This window comes from Carcharhinus amblyrhynchos, chromosome 15, assembly GCF_965287045.1.
Source record: "Carcharhinus amblyrhynchos chromosome 15, sCarAmb.v2.hapA, whole genome shotgun sequence".
Classification (NCBI taxonomy): domain Eukaryota; kingdom Metazoa; phylum Chordata; class Chondrichthyes; order Carcharhiniformes; family Carcharhinidae; genus Carcharhinus; species Carcharhinus amblyrhynchos.
Window position 1 is genome coordinate 11,182,456 of NC_137338.1, and position 22,006 is coordinate 11,204,461.

Below are 22,006 nucleotides of genomic sequence, written 5' to 3' on the forward strand. Positions count from 1 at the left end.
GTGCTGGTGATGTGGAAAGTGGCACATTTGGTGAACTGGATGGTTGCACTGGTGATGTGGAAAGTGGCACATTAGGTGAACTAGATGGTTCTGCTGATGATGTAGTCACTGACACATTTGGTAAACTGGAGGGTTGTGCTGGTGATGTGGAAACTGGCACATTTGGTGTACTAGATGGTTGTACTGGTGATGAGGAAAGTGGCACATTTGGTGAACTAGATGGTTGCACTGGTGATGTGGAAAGTGGCACATTTGGTGAACTAGATGGTTGCACTGTTGATGTGGAAAGTGGCACATTTGGTGAACTGGATGGTTGCAATGGTGATGTGGAAAGTGGCACATTTGGCGAACTGTATGGTTGCACTGGTGATGTGGAAACTGGCACATTTGGTGAACTGGATGGTTGCACTGGTGATGTGGAAAGTGGCACATTAGGTGAACTAGATGGTTCTGCTGGTGATGTAGTCACTGGCACATTTGGTGAACTGGAGGGTTGTGCTGGTGATGTGGAAACTGGCACATTTGGTGTACTAGATGGTTGCACTGGTGATGAGGAAAGTGGCACATTTGGTGAACTAGATGGTTGCACTGGTGATGTGGAAAGTGGCACATTTGGTGAACTAGATGGTTGCACTGGTGATGTGGAAAGTGGCACATTTGGTGAACTAGATGGTTGCACTGGTGATGAGGAAAGTGGCATATTTGGTGAACTAGATGGTTGCACTGGTGATGAGGAAAGTGGCATATTTGGTGAACTAGATGGTTGCACTGGTGATGTGGAAAGTGGCACATTTGGTGAACTGGACTGTTGTACTGGTGATGTGGAAACTGGCACATTTGGTGAACTGGATGGTTGCACTGGTGATGTGGAAAGTGGCACATTTGGTGAACTAGATGGATGCACTGGTGATGTGGAAAGTAGCTCATTTCGTGAACTGGTTGGTTGCGCTGGTGTTGTGGAAACTGGCACATTTGGTGAACTGGATGGTTGCGCTGGTGATGTGGAAACTGGCACATTTGGTGAACTGGATTGTTGTGCTGGTGATGTAGTCACCGGCACATTTGGTGAACTGGAGGGTTGTGCTGGTGATGTGGAAACTGGCACATTTGGTGAACTGGATTGTTGTGCTGGTGATGTGGAAACTGGCACATTTGGAGAACTAGATGGTTCCGCTTGTGCTGTGGAAACTGGCACATTTGTGAACTGGATTGTTGTGCTGGAGATGTGGAAACTGGCACATTTGGAGAACTAGATGGTTCCGCTTGTGATGTGGAAACTGGCACATTTGGAGAACTAGATGGTTCCGCTTGTGATGTGGAAAGTGGCACATTTGGTGAACTAGATGGTTGCGCTGGTGATGTGGAAAGTGGCACATTTGATGAACTAGATGGATGCACTGGTGATGTGGAAAGTGGCACATTTGGTGAACTCGATGGTTGCACTGGTGATGTGGAAAGTGGCACATTTGGTGAACTAGATGGTTGCACTGGTGATGTGGAAATTGGCACATTTGGTGAACTGGATGGATGCACTGGTGATGTGGAAAGTGGCACATTTGGTGAACTAGATGGATGCACTGGTGATGTGGAAAGTGGCACATTTGGTGAACTCGATGGTTGCACTGGTGATGTGGAAATTGGCACATTTGGTGAACTAGATGGATGCACTGGTGATGTGGAAATTGGCACATTTGGAGAACTAGATGGTTCCGCTTGTGATGTGGAAAGTGGCACATTTGGTGAACTAGATGGTTGCGCTGGTGATGTGGAAAGTGGCACATTTGGTGAACTAGATGGATGCACTGGTGATGTGGAAAGTGGCACATTTGGTGAACTCGATGGTTGCACTGGTGATGTGGAAAGTGGCACATTTGGTGAACTAGATGGTTGCACTGGTGATGTGGAAATTGGCACATTTGGTGAACTAGATGGATGCACTGGTGATGTGGAAAGTGGCACATTTGGTGAACTAGATGGATGCACTGGTGATGTGGAAAGTGGCACATTTGGTGAACTCGATGGTTGCACTGGTGATGTAGAAAGTGGCACATTTGGTGAACTAGATGGTTGCGCTGGTGATGTGGAAAGTGGCACATTTGGTGAACTAGATGGATGCACTGGTGATGTGGAAAGTGGCACATTTGGTGAACTAGATGGTTGCGCTGGTGATGTGGAAAGTGGCACATTTGGTGAACTAGATGGTTGCACTGGTGATGTGGAAAGTGGCACATTTGGTGAACTAGATGGTTGCGCTGGTGATGTGGAAAGTGGCACATTTGGTGAACTAGATGGTTGTGCTGGTGATGTGGAAAGTGGCACATTTGGTGAACTAGATGGTTGCGCTGGTGATGTGGAAAGTGGCACATTTGGTGAACTAGATGGTTGCGCTGGTGATGTGGAAAGTGGCACATTTGGTGAACTAGATGGATGCACTGGTGATGTGGAAAGTGGCACATTTGGTGACCTGGATGTTTGAACTGGTGATGTGGAAAGTGGCACATTTGGTGAACTGGATTGTTGCGCTGGTGATGTACTCACTGTCACATTTGGTGAACTAGACGGTTGTGCTGGTGATGTAGTCACTGGCACATTTGGTGAGCTGGAAGGTTCTGCTGGTGATGTGGAAACTGGCACATTTGGTGAACTGGATTGTTGTGCTGGTGATGTGGAAATTGGCACATTTGGTGAACTAGATGGATCTGCTTGTGATGTGTAAACTGGCACATTTGGTGAGCTAGATGGTTCTGCTTGTGATGTGGAAACTGGCACATTTGGTGAACTAGATGGTTGCGCTGGTGATGTGGAAAGTGGCACATTTGGTGAACTAGATGGATGCACTGGAGATGTGGAAAGTGGCACATTTGGTGAACTGGATGGTTGTACTGGTAATGTGGAAACTGGCACATTTGGTGAACTGGATGGTTGCACTGGTGATGTGGAAACTGGCACATTTGGTGAACTGGATGGTTGCACTGGTGATGTGGAAAGTGGCACATTAGGTGAACTAGATTGTTCTGCTGGTGATGTAGTCACTGGCACATTTGGTGTACTGGAGGGTTGTGCTGGTGATGTGGAAACTGGCACATTTGGTGTACTAGATGGTTGCACTGGTGATGAGGAAAGTGGCATATTTGGTGAACTAGATGGTTGCACTGGTGATGTGGAAAGTGGCACATTTGGTGAACTGGATGGTTGCACTGGTGATGTGGAAAATGGCACATTTGGTGAACTAGATGGTTCTGCTTGTGATGTGGAAACTGGCACATTTGGTGAACTGGATGGTTGCACTGGTGATGTGGAAAGTGGCACATTTGGTGAACTAGATGGTTGCGCTGGTGATGTGGAAAGTGGCACATTTGGGGAACTGGATTGTTGCACTGGTGATGTGGAAAGTGGCACATTTGGGGAACTAGATGGTTGCACTGGTGATGTGGAAAGTGGCACATTTGGTGAACTAGACGGATGCACTGGTGATGTGGAAAGTGGCACATTTGGTGAACTAGATGAATGCACTGGTGATGTGGAAAGTGGCACATTTGGGGAACTGGATTGTTGCACTGGTGATGTGGAAAGTGGCACATTTGGGGAACTAGATGGTTGCGCTGGTGATGTGGAAAGTGGCACATTTGGTGAACTAGATGGTTGCGCTGGTGATGTGGAAAGTGGCACATTTGGGGAACTGGATTGTTGCACTGGTGATGTGGAAAGTGGCACATTTGGGGAACTGGATTTTTGCACTGGTGATGTGGAAAGTGGCACATTTGGTGAACTAGATGGTTGCGCTGGTGATGTGGAAAGTGGCACATTTGGTGAACTGGATGGTTGCGCTGGTGATGTGGAAAATGGCACATTTGGTGAACTGGATGGTTGCACTGGTGATGTGGAAAGTGGCACAGTTGGTGAACCGGTTGGTTGCACTGGTGATGTGGAAAGTGGCACATTTGGTGAACTAGATGGTTGCACTGGTGATGTGGAAAGTGGCACATTTGGTGAACTGGATTGTTGTACTGGTGATGTGGAAAATGGCACATTTGGTGAACTGGATGGTTGCGCTGGTGATGTGGAAAGTGGCACATTTGGTGAACTGGTTGGTTGCACTGGTGGTGTGGAAAGTGGCACATTTGGTGAACTGGATTGTTGTACTGGTGATGTGGAAAGTGGCACATTGGGTGAACTGGATGGTTGCGCTGGTGATGTGGAAAGTGGCACATTTGGTGAACTGGTTGGTTGCACTGGTGGTGTGGAAAGTGGCACATTAGGTGAACTGGATGGTTGCACTGGTGATGTGGAAAGTGGCACATTTGGTGAACTGGATGGTTGCGCTGGTGATGTACTCACTGTCACATTTGGTGAACTCGAGGGTTGCGCTGGTGATGAAGAAACTGGCACATTTGGTGAACCGGTTGGTTGCACTGGTGATGTGGAAAGTGGCACATTTGGTGAACTGGATGGTTGCACTGGTGATGTGGAAAGTGGCACATTTGGTGAACTGGATGGTTGCGCTGGTGATGTACTCACTGTCACATTTGGTGAACTGGACGGTTGCACTGGTGATGTGGAAACTGGCACATTTGGTGAACTGGAGGGTTCTGCTGGTGATGTGGAAACTGGCACATTTGTTGAACTAGATGGTTGCGCTGGTGATGAGGAAACTGGCACATTTGGTGAACTAGATGGTTGCGCTGGTGACGTGGAAACTGGCACATTTGGTGAACTAGATGGTTGCGCTGGTGATGTGGAAAGTGGCACATTTGGTGAACTAGATGGTTGCGCTGGTGATGAGGAAACTGGCACATTTGGTGAACTAGACAGTTGCGCTAGTGATGTGGAAACTGGCACATTTGGTGAACGAGATGGTTGCGCTGATGATGAGGAAACTGGCACATTTGGTGAACTAGATGGTTGCGCTGGTGATGAGGAAACTGGCACATGTGGTGTACTAGATGATTCTGCTTGTGATGTGGAAACTGGCACATTTGGTGAACTAGATGGTTGCACTGGTGATGTGGAAAGTGGCACATTTGGTGAACTAGATGGTTGCACTGGTGATGTGGAAAGTTGCACATTTGGTGAACTAGATGGTTCTGCTGGTGATGTGGAAAGTGGAACATTTGGTGAACTGGATGGTTGCGCTGGTGATGTGGAAAGTGGCACATTTGGTGAACTAGATTGTTGCGCTGGTGATGTGGAAACTGGCACATTTGGTAAACTAGACGGTTCTGCTGTTGTTGTGGAAACTGGCACATTTGGTGAACTGGATTGTTGCGCTGGTGATGTACTCACTGTCACATTTGGTGAACTAAACGGTTGTGCTGGTGATGTAGTCACTGGCTCATTTGTTGAACTCGAGGTTTGTGCTGGTGAGGTGGAAACTGGCACATTTGGTGAACTAGATGGTTGCGCTGGTGATGAGGAAACTGGCACATTTGGTGAACTAGATGGTTGCGCTGGTGATGTGGAAAGTGGCACATTTGGTGAACTAGATGGTTGCGCTGGTGATGAGGAAACTGGCACATTTGGTGAACTAGAAGGTTGCGCTAGTGATGTGGAAACTGGCACATTTGGTGAACTAGATGATTGCACTGGTGATGTGGAAAGTGGCACATTTAGTGAACTGGATGGTTGCACTGGTGATGTGGAAAGTGGCACATTTGGTGAACTGGATTGTTGTACTGGTGATGTGGAAACTGGCACATTTGGTGAACTGGTTGGTTGCACTGGTGATGTGGAAAGTGGCACATTTGGTGAACTGGATGGTTGCGCTGGTGATGTGGAAAGTGGCACATTTGGTGAACTGGATTGTTGTACTGGTGATGTGGAAAGTGGAACATTTGGTGAACTGATTGGTTGCACTGGTGATGTGGAAAGTGGCACATTTGGTGAACTAGATGGTTGCGCTGGTGATGAGGAAACTGGCACATTTGGTGAACTGGTTGGTTGCACTGGTGATGAGGAAAGTGGCATATTTGGTGAACTGGATGGTTGCGCTGGTGATGTACTCACTGTCACATTTGGTGAACTAGACGGTTGCGCTGGTGATGGGGAAACTGGCACATTTGGTGAACTGGTTGGTTGCACTGGTGATGTGGAAAGTGGCACATTTGGTGAACTAGATGGTTGCGCTGGTGATGAGGAAACTGGCACATTTGGTGAACTAGATGGTTGCGCTGGTGATGTGGAAACTGGCACATTTGGTGAACTAGATGGTTGCGCTGTTGATGTGGAAAGTGGGACATTTGGTGAACTGGTTGGTTGCACTGGTGATGTGGAAAGTGGGACATTTGGTGAACTGGTTGGTTGCACTGGTGATGTGGAAAATGGCACATTTGGTGAACTGGATGGTTGCGCTGGTGATGTGGAAAGTGGCACATTTGGTGAACTGGTTGGTTGCACTGGTGATGTGGAAAGTGGCACATTTGGTGAACTGGATGGTTGCACTGGTGATGTGGAAAGTGGCACATTTGGTGAACTGGATGGTTGCGCTGGTGATGTACTCATTGTCACATTTGGTGAACTAGACAGTTGCGCTGGTGATGAGGAAACTGGCACATTTGGTGAACCGGTTGGTTGCACTGGTGATGTGGAAAGTGGCACATTTGGTGAACTGGATGGTTGCACTGGTGATGTGGAAAGTGGCACATTTGGTGAACTGGATGGTTGCGCTGGTGATGTACTCACTGTCACATTTGGTGAACTGGACGGTTGCACTGGTGATGTGGAAACTGGCACATTTGGTGAACTGGAGGGTTCTGCTGGTGATGTGGAAACTGGCACATTTGTTGAACTAGATGGTTGCGCTGGTGATGAGGAAACTGGCACATTTGGCGAACTAGATGGTTGCGCTGGTGATGTGGAAACTGGCACATTTGGTGAACTAGATGGTTGCGCTGGTGATGTGGAAAGTGGCACATTTGGTGAACTAGATGGTTGCGCTGGTGATGAGGAAACTGGCACATTTGGTGAACTAGACGGTTGCGCTGGTGATGAGGAAACTGGCACATTTGGTGAACTAGATGGTTGCGCTGGTGATGAGGAAACTGGCACATTTGGTGAACTAGATGGTTGCGCTGGTGATGAGGAAACTGGCACATGTGGTGTACTAGATGATTCTGCTTGTGATGTGGAAACTGGCACATTTGGTGTACTAGATGGTTGCACTGGTGATGTGGAAAGTGGCACATTTGGTGAACTAGATGGTTGCACTGGTGATGTGGAAAGTTGCACATTTGGTGAACTAGATGGTTCTGCTGGTGATGTGGAAAGTGGAACATTTGGTGAACTGGATGGTTGCGCTGGTGATGTGGAAAGTGGCACATATGGTGAACTAGATTGTTGCACTGGTGATGTGGTAACTGGCACATTTGGTAAACTAGACGGTTCTGCTGTTGATGTGGAAACTGGCACATTTGGTGAACTGGATTGTTGCGCTGGTGATGTACTCACTGTCACATTTGGTGAACTAAACGGTTGTGCTGGTGATGTAGTCACTGGCACATTTGTTGAACTCGAGGTTTGTGCTGGTGAGGTGGAAACTGGCACATTTGGTGAACTAGATGGTTGCGCTGGTGATGAGGAAACTGGCACATTTGGTGAACTAGATGGTTGCGCTGGTGATGTGGAAACTGGCACATTTGGTGAACTAGATGGTTGCGCTGTTGATGTGGAAAGTGGGACATTTGGTGAACTGGTTGGTTGCACTGGTGATGTGGAAAGTGGGACATTTGGTGAACTGGTTGGTTGCACTGGTGATGTGGAAAATGGCACATTTGGTGAACTGGATGGTTGCGCTGGTGATGTGGAAAGTGGCACATTTGGTGAACTGGTTGGTTGCACTGGTGATGTGGAAAGTGGCACATTTGGTGAACTGGATGGTTGCACTGGTGATGTGGAAAGTGGCACATTTGGTGAACTGGATGGTTGCGCTGGTGATGTACTCATTGTCACATTTGGTGAACTAGACAGTTGCGCTGGTGATGAGGAAACTGGCACATTTGGTGAACCGGTTGGTTGCACTGGTGATGTGGAAAGTGGCACATTTGGTGAACTGGATGGTTGCACTGGTGATGTGGAAAGTGGCACATTTGGTGAACTGGATGGTTGCGCTGGTGATGTACTCACTGTCACATTTGGTGAACTGGACGGTTGCACTGGTGATGTGGAAACTGGCACATTTGGTGAACTGGAGGGTTCTGCTGGTGATGTGGAAACTGGCACATTTGTTGAACTAGATGGTTGCGCTGGTGATGAGGAAACTGGCACATTTGGCGAACTAGATGGTTGCGCTGGTGATGTGGAAACTGGCACATTTGGTGAACTAGATGGTTGCGCTGGTGATGTGGAAAGTGGCACATTTGGTGAACTAGATGGTTGCGCTGGTGATGAGGAAACTGGCACATTTGGTGAACTAGACGGTTGCGCTAGTGATGTGGAAACTGGCACATTTGGTGAACTAGATGGTTGCGCTGGTGATGAGGAAACTGGCACATTTGGTGAACTAGATGGTTGCGCTGGTGATGAGGAAACTGGCACATGTGGTGTACTAGATGATTCTGCTTGTGATGTGGAAACTGGCACATTTGGTGAACTAGATGGTTGCACTGGTGATGTGGAAAGTGGCACATTTGGTGAACTAGATGGTTGCACTGGTGATGTGGAAAGTTGCACATTTGGTGAACTAGATGGTTCTGCTGGTGATGTGGAAAGTGGAACATTTGGTGAACTGGATGGTTGCGCTGGTGATGTGGAAAGTGGCACATTTGGTGAACTAGATTGTTGCACTGGTGATGTGGTAACTGGCACATTTGGTAAACTAGACGGTTCTGCTGTTGATGTGGAAACTGGCACATTTGGTGAACTGGATTGTTGCGCTGGTGATGTACTCACTGTCACATTTGGTGAACTAAACGGTTGTGCTGGTGATGTAGTCACTGGCACATTTGTTGAACTCGAGGTTTGTGCTGGTGAGGCGGAAACTGGCACATTTGGTGAACTAGATGGTTGCGCTGGTGATGAGGAAACTGGCACATTTGGTGAACTAGATGGTTGTGCTGGTGATGTGGAAAGTGGCACATTTGGTGAACTAGAAGGTTGCGCTAGTGATGTGGAAACTGGCACATTTGGTGAACTAGATGGTTGCGCTGGTGATGTGGAAAGTGGCACATTTGGTGAACTGGATGGTTGCGCTGGTGATGTGGAAAGTGGCACATTTGGTGAACTGGATGGTTGCACTGGTGATGTGGAAAGTGGCACATTTGGTGAACTGGATTGTTGTACTGGTGATGTGGAAAGTGGCACATTTGGTGAACTGGTTGGTTGCACTGGTGATGTGGAAAGTGGCACATTTGGTGAACTAGATGGTTGCGCTGGTGATGAGGAAACTGGCACATTTGGTGAACTGGTTGGTTGCACTGGTGATGTGGAAAGTGGCACATTTGGTGAACTGGATGGTTGCACTGGTGATGTGGAATGTGGCACATTTGGTGAACTGGATGGTTGCGCTGGTGATGTACTCACTGTCACATTTGGTGAACTAGACGGTTGCGCTGGTGATGGGGAAACTGGCACATTTGGTGAACTGGTTGGTTGCACTGGTGATGTGGAAAGTGGCACATTTGGTGAACTAGATGGTTGCGCTGGTGATGAGGAAACTGGCACATTTGGTGAACTAGATGGTTGCACTAGTGATGTGGAAACTGGCACATTTGGTGAACTAGATGGTTGCGCTGTTGATGTGGAAAGTGGCACATTTGGTGAACTGGTTGGTTGCACTGGTGATGTGGAAAGTGGCACATTTGGTGAACTAGATGGTTGCGCTGGTGATGTGGAAAGTGGCACATTTGGTGAACTGGTTGGTTGCACTGGTGATGTGGAAAGTGGCACATTTGGTGAACTGGATGGTTGCGCTGGTGATGTACTCACTGTCACATTTGGTGAACTAGACGGTTGCGCTGGTGATGAGGAAACTGGCACATTTGGTGAACCGGTTGGTTGCACTGGTGATGTGGAAAGTGGCACATTTGGTGAACTGGATGGTTGCACTGGTGATGTGGAAAGTGGCACATTTGGTGAACTGGATTGTTGTACTGGTGATGTGGAAACTGGCACATTTGGTGAACTGGTTGGTTGCACTGGTGATGTGGAAAGTGGCACATTTGGTGAACTGGATGGTTGCGCTGGTGATGTGGAAAGTGGCACATTTGGTGAACTGGTTGGTTGCACTGGTGATGTGGAAAGTGGCACATTTGGTGAACTGGATGGTTGCACTGGTGATGTGGAAACTGGCACATTTGGTGAACTGGATGGTTGCGCTGGTGATGTGGAAAGTGGCACATTTGGTGAACTGGATGGTTGCGCTGGTGATGTACTCACTGTCACATTTGGTGAACTGGACGGTTGCACTGGTGATGTGGAAACTGGCACATTTGGTGAACTGGAGGGTTCTGCTGGTGATGTGGAAACTGGCACATTTGTTGAACTAGATGGTTGCGCTGGTGATGAGGAAACTGGCACATTTGGTGAACTAGATGGTTGCGCTGGTGATGAGGAAACTGGCACATTTGGTGAACTAGATGGTTGCGCTAGTGATGTGGAAACTGGCACATTTGGTGAACTAGATGGTTGTGCTGGTGATGAGGAAACTGGCACATTTGGTGAACTAGATGGTTGCGCTAGTGATGTGGAAACTGGCACATTTGGTGAACTAGATGGTTGTGCTGGTGATGAGGAAACTGGCACATTTGGTGAACTAGATGGTTGCACTGGTGATGAGGAAACTGGCACATGTGGTGTACTAGATGATTCTGCTTGTGATGTGGAAACTGGCACATTTGGTGAACTAGATGGTTGCACTGGTGATGCGGAATGTGGCACATTTGGTGAACTAGATGGTTGCACTGTTGATGTGGAAAGTGGCACATTTGGCGAACTGGATGGTTGCACTGGTGATGTGGAAAGTTGCACATTTGGTGAACTAGATGGTTCTGCTGGTGATGTGGAAAGTGGAACATTTGGTGAACTGGATGGTTGCACTGGTGATGTGGAAACTGGCACATTTGGTGAACTGGATGGTTGCGCTGGTGATGTGGAAAGTGGCACATTTGGTGAACTGGATGGTTGCGCTGGTGATGTACTCACTGTCACATTTGGTGAACTGGACGGTTGCACTGGTGATGTGGAAACTGGCACATTTGGTGAACTGGAGGGTTCTGCTGGTGATGTGGAAACTGGCACATTTGTTGAACTAGATGGTTGCGCTGGTGATGAGGAAACTGGCACATTTGGTGAACTAGATGGTTGCGCTGGTGATGAGGAAACTGGCACATTTGGTGAACTAGATGGTTGCGCTAGTGATGTGGAAACTGGCACATTTGGTGAACTAGATGGTTGTGCTGGTGATGAGGAAACTGGCACATTTGGTGAACTAGATGGTTGCGCTAGTGATGTGGAAACTGGCACATTTGGTGAACTAGATGGTTGTGCTGGTGATGAGGAAACTGGCACATTTGGTGAACTAGATGGTTGCACTGGTGATGAGGAAACTGGCACATGTGGTGTACTAGATGATTCTGCTTGTGATGTGGAAACTGGCACATTTGGTGAACTAGATGGTTGCACTGGTGATGCGGAATGTGGCACATTTGGTGAACTAGATGGTTGCACTGTTGATGTGGAAAGTGGCACATTTGGCGAACTGGATGGTTGCACTGGTGATGTGGAAAGTTGCACATTTGGTGAACTAGATGGTTCTGCTGGTGATGTGGAAAGTGGAACATTTGGTGAACTGGATGGTTGCGCTGGTGATGTGGAAAGTAGCACATTTGGTGAACTAGATTGTTGCGCTGGTGATGTGGAAACTGGCACATTTGGTAAACTAGACGGTTCTGCTGTTGATGTGGAAACTGGCACATTTGGTGAACTGGATTGTTGCGCTGGTGATGTACTCACTGTCACATTTGGTGAACTAAACGGTTGTGCTGGTGATGTAGTCACTGGCACATTTGTTGAACTCGAGGTTTGTGCTGGTGAGGTGGAAACTGGCACATTTGGTGAACTGGAGGGTTGCGCTGGTGATGTGGAATCTGGCACATTTGGTGCACTAGACGGTTCTGCTGTTGATGTGGAAACTGGCACATTTGGTGAACTGGATTGTTGCGCTGGTGATGTACTCACTGGCACATTTGGTGAACTAGACGGTTGTGCTGGTGATGTAGTCACTGGCACATTTGTTGAACTCGAGGTTTGTGCTGGTGAGGTGGAAACTGGCACATTTGGTGAACTGGAGGGTTGCGCTGGTGATGTGGAAACTGGCACGTTTGGTGAACTGGTAGGTTCTGCTGGTGATGTGGAAACTGGCACATTTGGTGAACTGGATTGTTGCACTGGTGATGTGGAAAGTGGCACATTTGGTGAACTAGGTGGTTCTGCTTGTGATGTGGAAAGTGGCACATTTGGGGAACTGGATGGTTGCACTGGTGATGTGGAAAGTGGCACATTTGGGGAACTGGATGGTTGTGCTGGTGATGTGGAAACTGGCACATTTGGTGAACTAGATTGTTCTGCTGGTGATGTGTAAAGTGGAACATTTGGTGAACTGGACTGTTGCAATGGTGATGTGGAAACTGGAACTTTTGGTGAACTGGATTGTTCTGCTTGTGATGTGGAAACTGGCCAATTTGGCGAAGTGGATGGTTGCACTGGTGTTGTAGACACGGGCAAATTCGGGGAGCTCGATTGTTGCACTGGTGATGTGGAAACTGGCACAGTTGGTGAACTGGATTGTTGGGCTGGCGATGTTGGAACTGGCGCATTTGGCGAACTAGATGGTTGCACTGGGGATGTGTAAACTGGCTGATTTGATGAATTGGATGGTTGCGCTGGTGATGTGGAATCTGGCACATTTGGTGAACTAGAGAGTCCTGCTGGTGATGTGGAAACTGGCACATTTGGTGAACTGGATAGTTGCGCTGCTGATGTAGAAACTGGCAGATTTGCTGAACTGGAGGGTTGCACTGATGACGTGGAATCTGGCACATTTGGTGAGCTTGATGGTTGTGCTGATGATGTAGAAACTGGCACATTTGGTGAGCTGGAATTGGGCTCACTTGATGTATTACTTATTGGGGATGTATTACTTATTGGAGTTGTTATTGGCATACTTGATGCACTGGCTGCCAGAGCAGAAGATGTGATTGTGGGCACATTTGTTGTGCTGGATGTTGGGGGTGTTGACATTGATGTTTGCGCACTTGTTGCTTCCAGTGTAGTTGTTGGACCTGACATCTCCGATGTAGGTGCTACTGAACTAGAAGCTTGCACACTCGATGTGTTTTCTGCTGATATGCTTGTTGCAGCTTGCATTGAAGTACTGGGGGGCAATGTAGTAACCATTGAAGATGGGCTTGTGTCTGCTACTGTGGATGTTAACATGCTTGCTGAGGAAGTACTTTCTCCAGTCGCCGATGATGATAAATCATCTGCTGCGGTTGTTGTCGCCACTGCCGTAAGACCAGAAGTTGAGGACACATCTGTACTTGCATTGGTTGCCATGCTTATTGTGGAAGAACCAGTTGTTAGTTCATTCATGTTCCCTGAAAGTAGAAAATAACAGCTTGATTTCCGCAAACCGTGTTATTTTATTCAAAGAAAAGTCAAATGTTTAAAGTATGTGCCATAAATTTGCCAACTGAAATTGGGGAAAAGAAAACTTGTGTTGAAGCCACATTTTTACACCGTTCATCAAAATCTTCACAGATGATCATGTCAGTCCCATTCACCATTAAAGTCACACAGTCAAATCATTCATCCTTCGCCAGCGGCTGCCGAATGAGTTTGCATACCCTTGAGCCAGCTGATGGCTCTTAAAACATTGCATTATTGCAGAACTGTCCCAGTGTTACAGAATCTGTTTTAATAAGGATAATAAGTACCAGAAGGATGTGGAGGCTTTGGAGAGGGTCCAGCAAAGACTTAACAGGATGTTGCCTAATACGGAGGGCATTAGCAATGAGGAACGGTTGGTTCGTTCTCACTGGAGCAACGGAGGTTGAGGTGTGACCTGATAAAAGTCTACAAGATTATGAGAAGCGTGGACAGTGCGGATAGTCAGAAGCTTTTTCCCCAGGGTGGAAGAGGCAATTACTGGGGGGCACAGGTTTAAAGTGCGAGGGACAAGGTTTAAAGGAGATGTATGATGCAGATTTTTTTTACACAGAGGGTGCCTAGAACTCATTGTTGGGGGAGATAATGGAAGTGGATATGGTAAGGGGCGTCTTGACAAGTACATGAATAGGATGGGAATAGAGGGATACGGTTCCCGCAAGGGTAGGGGGTTTTAGTTAAGTCGGGCAGCATGGTCGGAGGGATGAACGGCCTGTTCCTGTGCTGTAATTTTCTTTGTTCTTTATAAGGCTGAGCAGGGGAACTGTTACGTATCACAAGGCAAGAGCAGTTGCTTTCAACTTGCAACTATATTTATAGAATCTTGGTCATTGAAATTCATGAATTATTAATGATAAACAAACAGTCTTCTATTTTTCAAAAAAAACCTATGTGACTCAAGTGGCATGTGCATACAATGGAACGTAGAACAATACACCACAGGAACAGGCCCTTTGGCCCACTATGTTGTGGCAAACATGACACCACATTAAATTAATCCCTTCTGCCTGCCTTTTGTCCATATCCCTTCATTCCCTGTATATTCATGTGCTTATCTAAAAGTCCCCATTATATCTGCCTGCACCACCATCCCTGGCAAGGCATTCCAGACACCTACCAGTTACTGTGTAAAGGATTTGCCCCCTTTGAATTTTCCCATCCCTCACATTAGCTGCATGCCCCTTAGTATTAGACACATTGGGCAGGATTTCACGGCATCCCAAAATCGGAAAATCCGGCCTGAGGTCAACGGAGCTTTCCATTGTCCGCTCCTTGGCCACTCCGATCCCTGTGGTGGGTGGGACGGTAAAATTCTGGCCTCCATCTCTGGGTAAAAGATTATGACTGTCAACCCTATCTATGCCTTTCATAATTTCATAGACTTCTATTAGCTCTGACCTCAGCCTAGTGTCTAGGAGACAGAAACTGGCAAGTGAAATTTTCTTTTTACGAACTGGATGGGATTGAACAGCTGTGAACCCCAGGAGCTACCTTTGTGTCCAATGCTCATTTATATATATAACTATTTAGAAGGCTGTAGGAGACATGGTAGTCGATGAGGAGGATGGTGACAAGAGTTCAGAAGGGTGCAGGCTGGTAAAGTGGACGCTCACACAAGAGGTAAAGTTTAACTCAGAAAAATGTGAAGTGATTTATTTTGTTATGAAGAATATGGAGAGGCAAGATGAACTAGATCATACAAATCCTAAAGGGGTGGAGGGAACAAGAGCAGGAACCGGACAGTACGCAAACAGAAAATTCAGGATAACAAACAGTTCCCAACGGCAACTGTTGGGGAAAAAAAACCCAGCAGATCTGGCAGCAGCTGTGGAGAAAGAAACAGCTTTAACATTTCAAGTCTGTTTGATTCTTCTTAGCAAGACAGGTTGATGAGGTCCAATCGATCCTCCAATGTCCTCGGAGTGCTGAGAAGACGATCAAACTTGACTAGCTAGAGGAAGTAAAAGTCGTAAACGTTTCCATAGCAGAAGGATCAATTTTTTCTTATAAAATTATGAAGGGCATATTTAGAGTGAACTGTTGGAGGCTTTTTCCCAGGTCGGAAATGACAAACACAAGGGGGTCACAAGTTCAAGGTAAGCGAGGCAAGGTTCAATACAGATATGCGGGGGACGTATTTTACACAAAGGGTGTTGAGGGCCTGGAGTGCACTACCAAGCAAGGTGGTTGAGGCAGACACACTATGATCATTTAAGACTTATCTGGATAGCCACACAAAACAGACTGGGAATAGAGGGATACAAACGGATGGTCTAGTGCAGGCTTGGAGGGCCGAAGGGCCTGTTCCTGTGCTGTATTGTTCTTTGTTCTTTGTCCTCCTTTCTAACATCTGGGGATTTCTGCCAAAATTGGGAGATTCATCCCATTAACTTTATTTTCATTCATTTGTGAGACATGGGCTTCGCTGGCTGGCCAGCATTTATTGCCCATCCCTAGTTGCCTGAGAGCAGTTGAGAGTCAACCACATTGCTGTGGCCCTGGAGTCACATGTTGGCCAGACTAGGGAAGGATGGCAGATTTCCTTCCCCAAAGGATATTAGTGAATCAGCTGGGGTTTTCTGACAATTGACATGGTTTCACGGGCAGCAGTAGATTCTTAATTCTAAAAAATTTTCATTGAATCCAAATTCCAGCATCTTGCTGTGGTGGGATCCAAACCTGGAACATTAGCTAAGTGTCTGGATTTAATAGCCTAGCAATAATATCACTAGGCCATTGCCTCCCCTCAACAAACAACTAGTCAAGCAACAGCCTGACATAGTCATGCAGATGGAATCATACCTTCCAGGCAATGTTCCGTACAGTACCATCATCATTTGAATATGTTCCGTTCCACCAGTAAGATCAAACAAGGTGTTCGACAGCCAGGTGTGAGTTGTCCTCAGAATCCTCTCCATTGACTCTGGAGCCCATGAAACCTCATGGCAACAGGTCAAACATGGACAAGGAAACCTCCTGCTGATTACCACCCACCACTTCCCCCAGCTCATAAATTAGTCCTCCTTCCAGCAGAAAGGAACTCTTGATGGCAGCAAGGACAAAGAATGTATTCTGAATCTCAATGTCCACGATGAAGCTCAGAACCACCATCATTGATAAAACTGGGAGGGCAAACTACCAGACTGCATCTGCGGGAGGTGATGAGGAAAGACTATAGGAGATACTTGACCTCATGCTCATCGATCTACCTGTCCCAGGTGAATCTGTCCATGACTGTGTTGGGAAGAGTGACAATGCACAATTTTCCTTTTATTTTTTCACCTGATGTGGGCACTACTATAGGCTAGTATTTGTTGCCTATTCCTAATGTGGCACGATCACTGTGCTAAATGGAATATATTCGGAACAGATCTAACATCTCAAAGCCAGGCATGGGGTGCTGTGGGCCATCAACAGCAGCAGAATTGTACTCAACCATAAACACATGTCCCCCATTCTACTCATTGGAGAGGCAACTCTGGCTCAAAGAGTGCAGGAGATAATGCCAGGAGCAGTATCAGGGCATACTTAATAAAGAGGTGCCAACCTGGTAAAGCTCAAACAGAGTTCGGCACCATTAGCAACTCTTCAAGCACTGAAATAGTCTACGTCGATCTGCAAACCTGGACATCATTCAGGCTTGGACCAATAAAGGCAACCACCATTTGTGCCCTGGAAGTGCCATTGCAATGATGATCCCGAACAAGCAGAAATCTAACCATCTTCCAACAACTACCTTCGCTAAATCCCCACCATCAACTTTCTGGTACTATCATTTAACTTAACTGGGCCAACCAACTCAATAACCTGGCCACAGAAGTTGGTTTGACTCTTGGAATGTTATAATGAGTAACTCATCCCCTGACTTCCCAATGTCTGTCCACTATCGACAATGCATAAGATGGAATACAGTTCTTTTTCAACACTCGAGAAGCTCAACATTGTCCAGGACAAAGCAACTTGCTTCATCTGCACTCCATCTATTAACTTTAGCATTCACTCCCTCCATCATAAATGTGAAATGACAACGCTGTTTACCATCGACAAGATGCACAGCACCGACTCACCAAGGCTCCTTCAACAGCCCAGTCCAAACCCGTGACCTCTGTCACCTAAAAGGACAAGGGCAGCAGACACATGGGAACAACACAACTTCCAAGTTCCCCTCCAAACCAGGCACCGTCCAGACTTGGAATTATACTGCCGTCCCATCACTGTCGCTGAGTCAAAATCCTGTAACTGCCTCCCTAACAGCACTGTGGGTGTGCTTACACTAGATGAACTGTAGCGATTCAAAAAAGTAACTCACCACCACCTCCTCAAGAGCAATTTATTGGGATAGGCAATAAATGCTGCTTCCTAGTCAGTGGCACCCACATTCCAACAAAGAAAGGAGACTCACAAACGCTGGAATTCTGCCAACTCACTTGCCATGGAATCAAGCTCAAGCAAGGTCAAAACTCCAACTGTTAATTATTTCTCCATTAAAGGTAACCATTGCAGCTGATGTCCTGATGACAGGCTTTATTTATGTTACAAACGCTGCCGTATAATGATGTGCTTTTGCTACTACAGTACAGTATACTACATTTACAATGTATTATTTACATATACCATTTTACATGATATTTATCAAGTGAATTCTCTTCTGTCTTTTAATGATCTCATGAAAATATTCACTTGAAGCCTCACACAAGCTAAAACTTGGACGAGGGTCGAGATTCTCCGATCTCATTTGCCCCGCCACCTCTGCCTGCGAGAACGGAAAATTTGACGCTCAGCCGAAACTCCATTCGCTGCAGCGGGACCCGGGAATCCAAGCCCCGGACAAGGTCGAAGGTGACCGGCGCTGTTTAATTTGTCCGAAACCTTCACTCTGTGAGCTGCATTTGCATTATGTTGTCTGAACACATGCAGTCTACCCGGCAGAGCAGGATGCACTATCGCACTTTGATTGACTTTCTGTCAAATAAGCTTGAAAAGTAAGAGAACAGGTTTTATGAGGTTGACTTAGGTGTGACTTGGTACTGGGTGCACTGCAGGCGAGACAGAAGGAAGTGACAGAGTTCTGTTTAAACACCTGCTTTAGTTTTGATTTTATTGCCCTAAAGCCATTAACCTTGCTGGGAGAGAACGGCTGAGAGAAATTGCACAGGGCGAGATTGAAACAGAGGGAGTGAGGCAAAGACAAGGAAAAATAAAAGGAATGAGTAATAATGAAGGTTTGTCATTTACTATATTCCAGTTGCAAAAATGAATACCATTTACATTTCTTTCGCCAGCTGACTGTTTCAGCTGTTTTGTAAACTTGTAGAAAAATTCACTATTATAGTGCACATTGAATGTAGAGAGAATGAATAGACTGGGCCTGCACTCGTTAGAGTTTAGAAGGCTGAGGGGGGATCTTATAGAGACATACAAGGTAATGAAGGGGCTAGATTGGGTAGAGGTAGAGAGATTCTTCCCGCTTAGAAAGGAAACCAGAACTAGAGGGCACAGCCTCAAAATAAGGGGAAGGCAGTTTAGAAAGGAGTTGAGGAGGAACTTTTTCACTCAAAGGGTGGTGAATCTCTGGAATTCCCTGCCCATTGAAGTGGTGGAAACTACCTTGTTGAATATATTTAAGTCACGGGTAGATAGATTTCTGATAGACAAGGGAATTAAGGGTTATGGGGAGAAAGCGGGAAAGTGGAACTAATCCACTTCAGATCAGCCATGATCTTATTGAATGGCGGGGCAGGCTCGAAGGGCTAGATGGCCTACTCCTGCTCCTACTTCTTATGTTCCTATGTTCTTATTAGAAGCAACAGTAGTTGACCAACCTCAGTTAAAATATAACTAAATTAAATAAAAATCATACTCTTTAATAATATATCATTGACACAGAATCATAGAATCATTACAGTGCAGAAACCATAAAATACCCTCTTGAATGCCTCAATTGAACTTGCCTCAGCCACAGTCTCAGTCTGTTCATTCCAGACTTCAACAACTTGCTGTGTGACCAAATAAATTCTCATATTGCTTTTGCTTCTTTTGCCAATTATCTTAAATCATAATCCTTTCATGAGTGGGAACAGTTTTGAAATAATTCCATCGACTGTATCCCAGGTCTCCCCTCGGCTGTCTTTTCTCCAGGAAAAAGAGACCCTTCTTCTCAAAACCATCTTTGCAACTGGGGTATCACCATGGCACAATGGGTAGCACTGCTGCCTCACAGCGCCAGGGACCCGGGTTCAATTCCAATCTTGGGTGACTCTCTGTGTGGAGTTTGCATGTTCTCCCATGGGTTTCCTCCGGGTGCTCCGGTTTCTTCCCACAGTCCAAAGATGTGCGGGTTAGGTTGATTGGCTATGATAAATTCACTCCAGTGCCAGGGTAGATATGTAGGGTTACGGGGATAGGCCCAAGGTGAGATTGCGGCCAGTGCAGACCCAATGGGTCGAATGGTCTCCTTTTGCACTGTAGGAGATTCTATGATTCATTCTATGAAATAAAGTTTCTCATCTCTGGAAACACTCTGGTAAACCTGCTCATGATCTCTCTAATGTGTTCACATTCTTCCTAAAATGATGCCCAGAACGGTACATGATACCCCAGCTGAGGTCACGTTTTTAATCATTGGATGTTGGTGCCGCTGGATGGGCTAGTATTTGTTGCCCGTCCCTAATTGGCCTTAAAGCAAGTGGTATGGTCGGCCATTCCAGAGGGTATTTAAGAATCAACCACATTGCTTTAAATCTGGTGTCACATGTAGGCCAGACCAGGAAAGGATGGCAGATTTCCTTGTCTAAAGGGGTTGAAGGAACCAGATAGATTTCCAACGAAAATTGGTTCATGGTCATCATTAGACTTTTAATTCCAGATTTTTACGGAATTCAAGTTTCACAATTGCCATAATGGGATTCAAACCCGGGTCCCCAAAACATTCTCCTGGGTCTCTGGTTTACTGGTCCACTATGCCACTGCCTTCCCTGACTCGTGCCCCATACGAGTTGAACATAACCTCCTTTCTCTTGTACTCTAAGCTCCAATTAATAATGTCAATGGCGTTGTATACATTATGAACTGCTCTCTCAACCTGACCTGCCACCTTTCATGACTTATGCACACTACACAAATGTCCCAGGTTCCTCTGTTGCTGCACCTACTTTTGAGTTTCTTTGTTGTTTGTTCTCCTTCTTGATTCGCTACCAGTGTACAATTGTTCCCATAGTGAATTTTACCTGCAACAGGTCGCTATTCTGTTGCCAGAGGCTTATAGCCAGAGAGGTGCCATTGCACACCAAACATGGCTGTCCAGGAGCCTTTCCAGCTCTTACTGCTCATATTGGAAGGATTTTACTCAAGCTTCCTGTGCAACCATGTCCGAGGGTGAGACTTGAACCCAGAGCTTCTGGCTCAGAGGTAGGTGTGCTATCCACTGTGCCACAAGACCTCTATATCACCTTTAGAGTGGTACCCTTTGTTTTAAACTGTCGCTCCCAAGTTCTTTCTTTGAAAATGCAACACCTCACATTTCTCCACATTGACCTCATCTGCTACCTAACCACCCATTTCGCCAGCTTTGTCCTTTTGAAAGTCTAATACAATGGATTTGTCATATTTAATCCCTAGCAAATCATAGAATCCCTACAGTCTATATCATGGGGCTGATATTTCTCCCTTTATGATTACCAGAACTATAGGTCATTCTTCCAATAAATCAGTGGTAAGTATTAGGAATGTCACACCAATGTTTAATCAACCTGGCTTTGCAATATCAGAACAACTGTTTGTGATAAGTAAGGGAGGACTTAAAATAATTGTGGGGGGGGAGGGAAGATTCACTAACTTTGCCACACCTGGCACAGCTCACACAAATCCCATAGAATAGTATATGGGCTTAAAAATTCGTTTCGCATGTGGTAGCAAACAGTTTGCGAGTCTCCTGGCCTCTTGCTAACAGCACAAACAAGATCACACCCGGAAAGGGCGTGAGATCAATTAGCATGTTTAAAGCAGTTATTAAATATGCATAATCCATTCAAATCCTAACACACAGAAGTCTCTGATTTCAGGCACTGTGTAATAATGGTGAGAGTCATGACTGATCTCCACTCATGGAGACCTGTCACGACAGTCACGTCAGGGAACTCAGAGGCCAGTGAAATAGTTGTGGGCATAGCCAGGCAGTACCAACCTGGCAAGGCTCAGCTGGCACACTGGCGGGATCCACTGGACACACCAGCAGTGACCATCAGACACCCTAGTAGTGACAGTTGGGTACCATCAGTATGCTGGGGGCAAGGGGTGGGACCTGAGTGGGGGTTATGACTGAGTGGGGCTATGTTGGGATAGTTACGATGGG

The 22,006-nt window shown here is 46.4% G+C and overlaps 1 protein-coding gene across 1 annotated transcript in view; it reads right to left on the reverse strand.

Annotated features, from left to right (window-relative positions):
• The window catches only part of LOC145353509 (uromodulin-like 1), a 176,204-nt gene that overhangs the window by 66,435 nt on the left and 87,763 nt on the right, over positions 1-22,006 (reverse strand). The window lies entirely within an intron of this gene.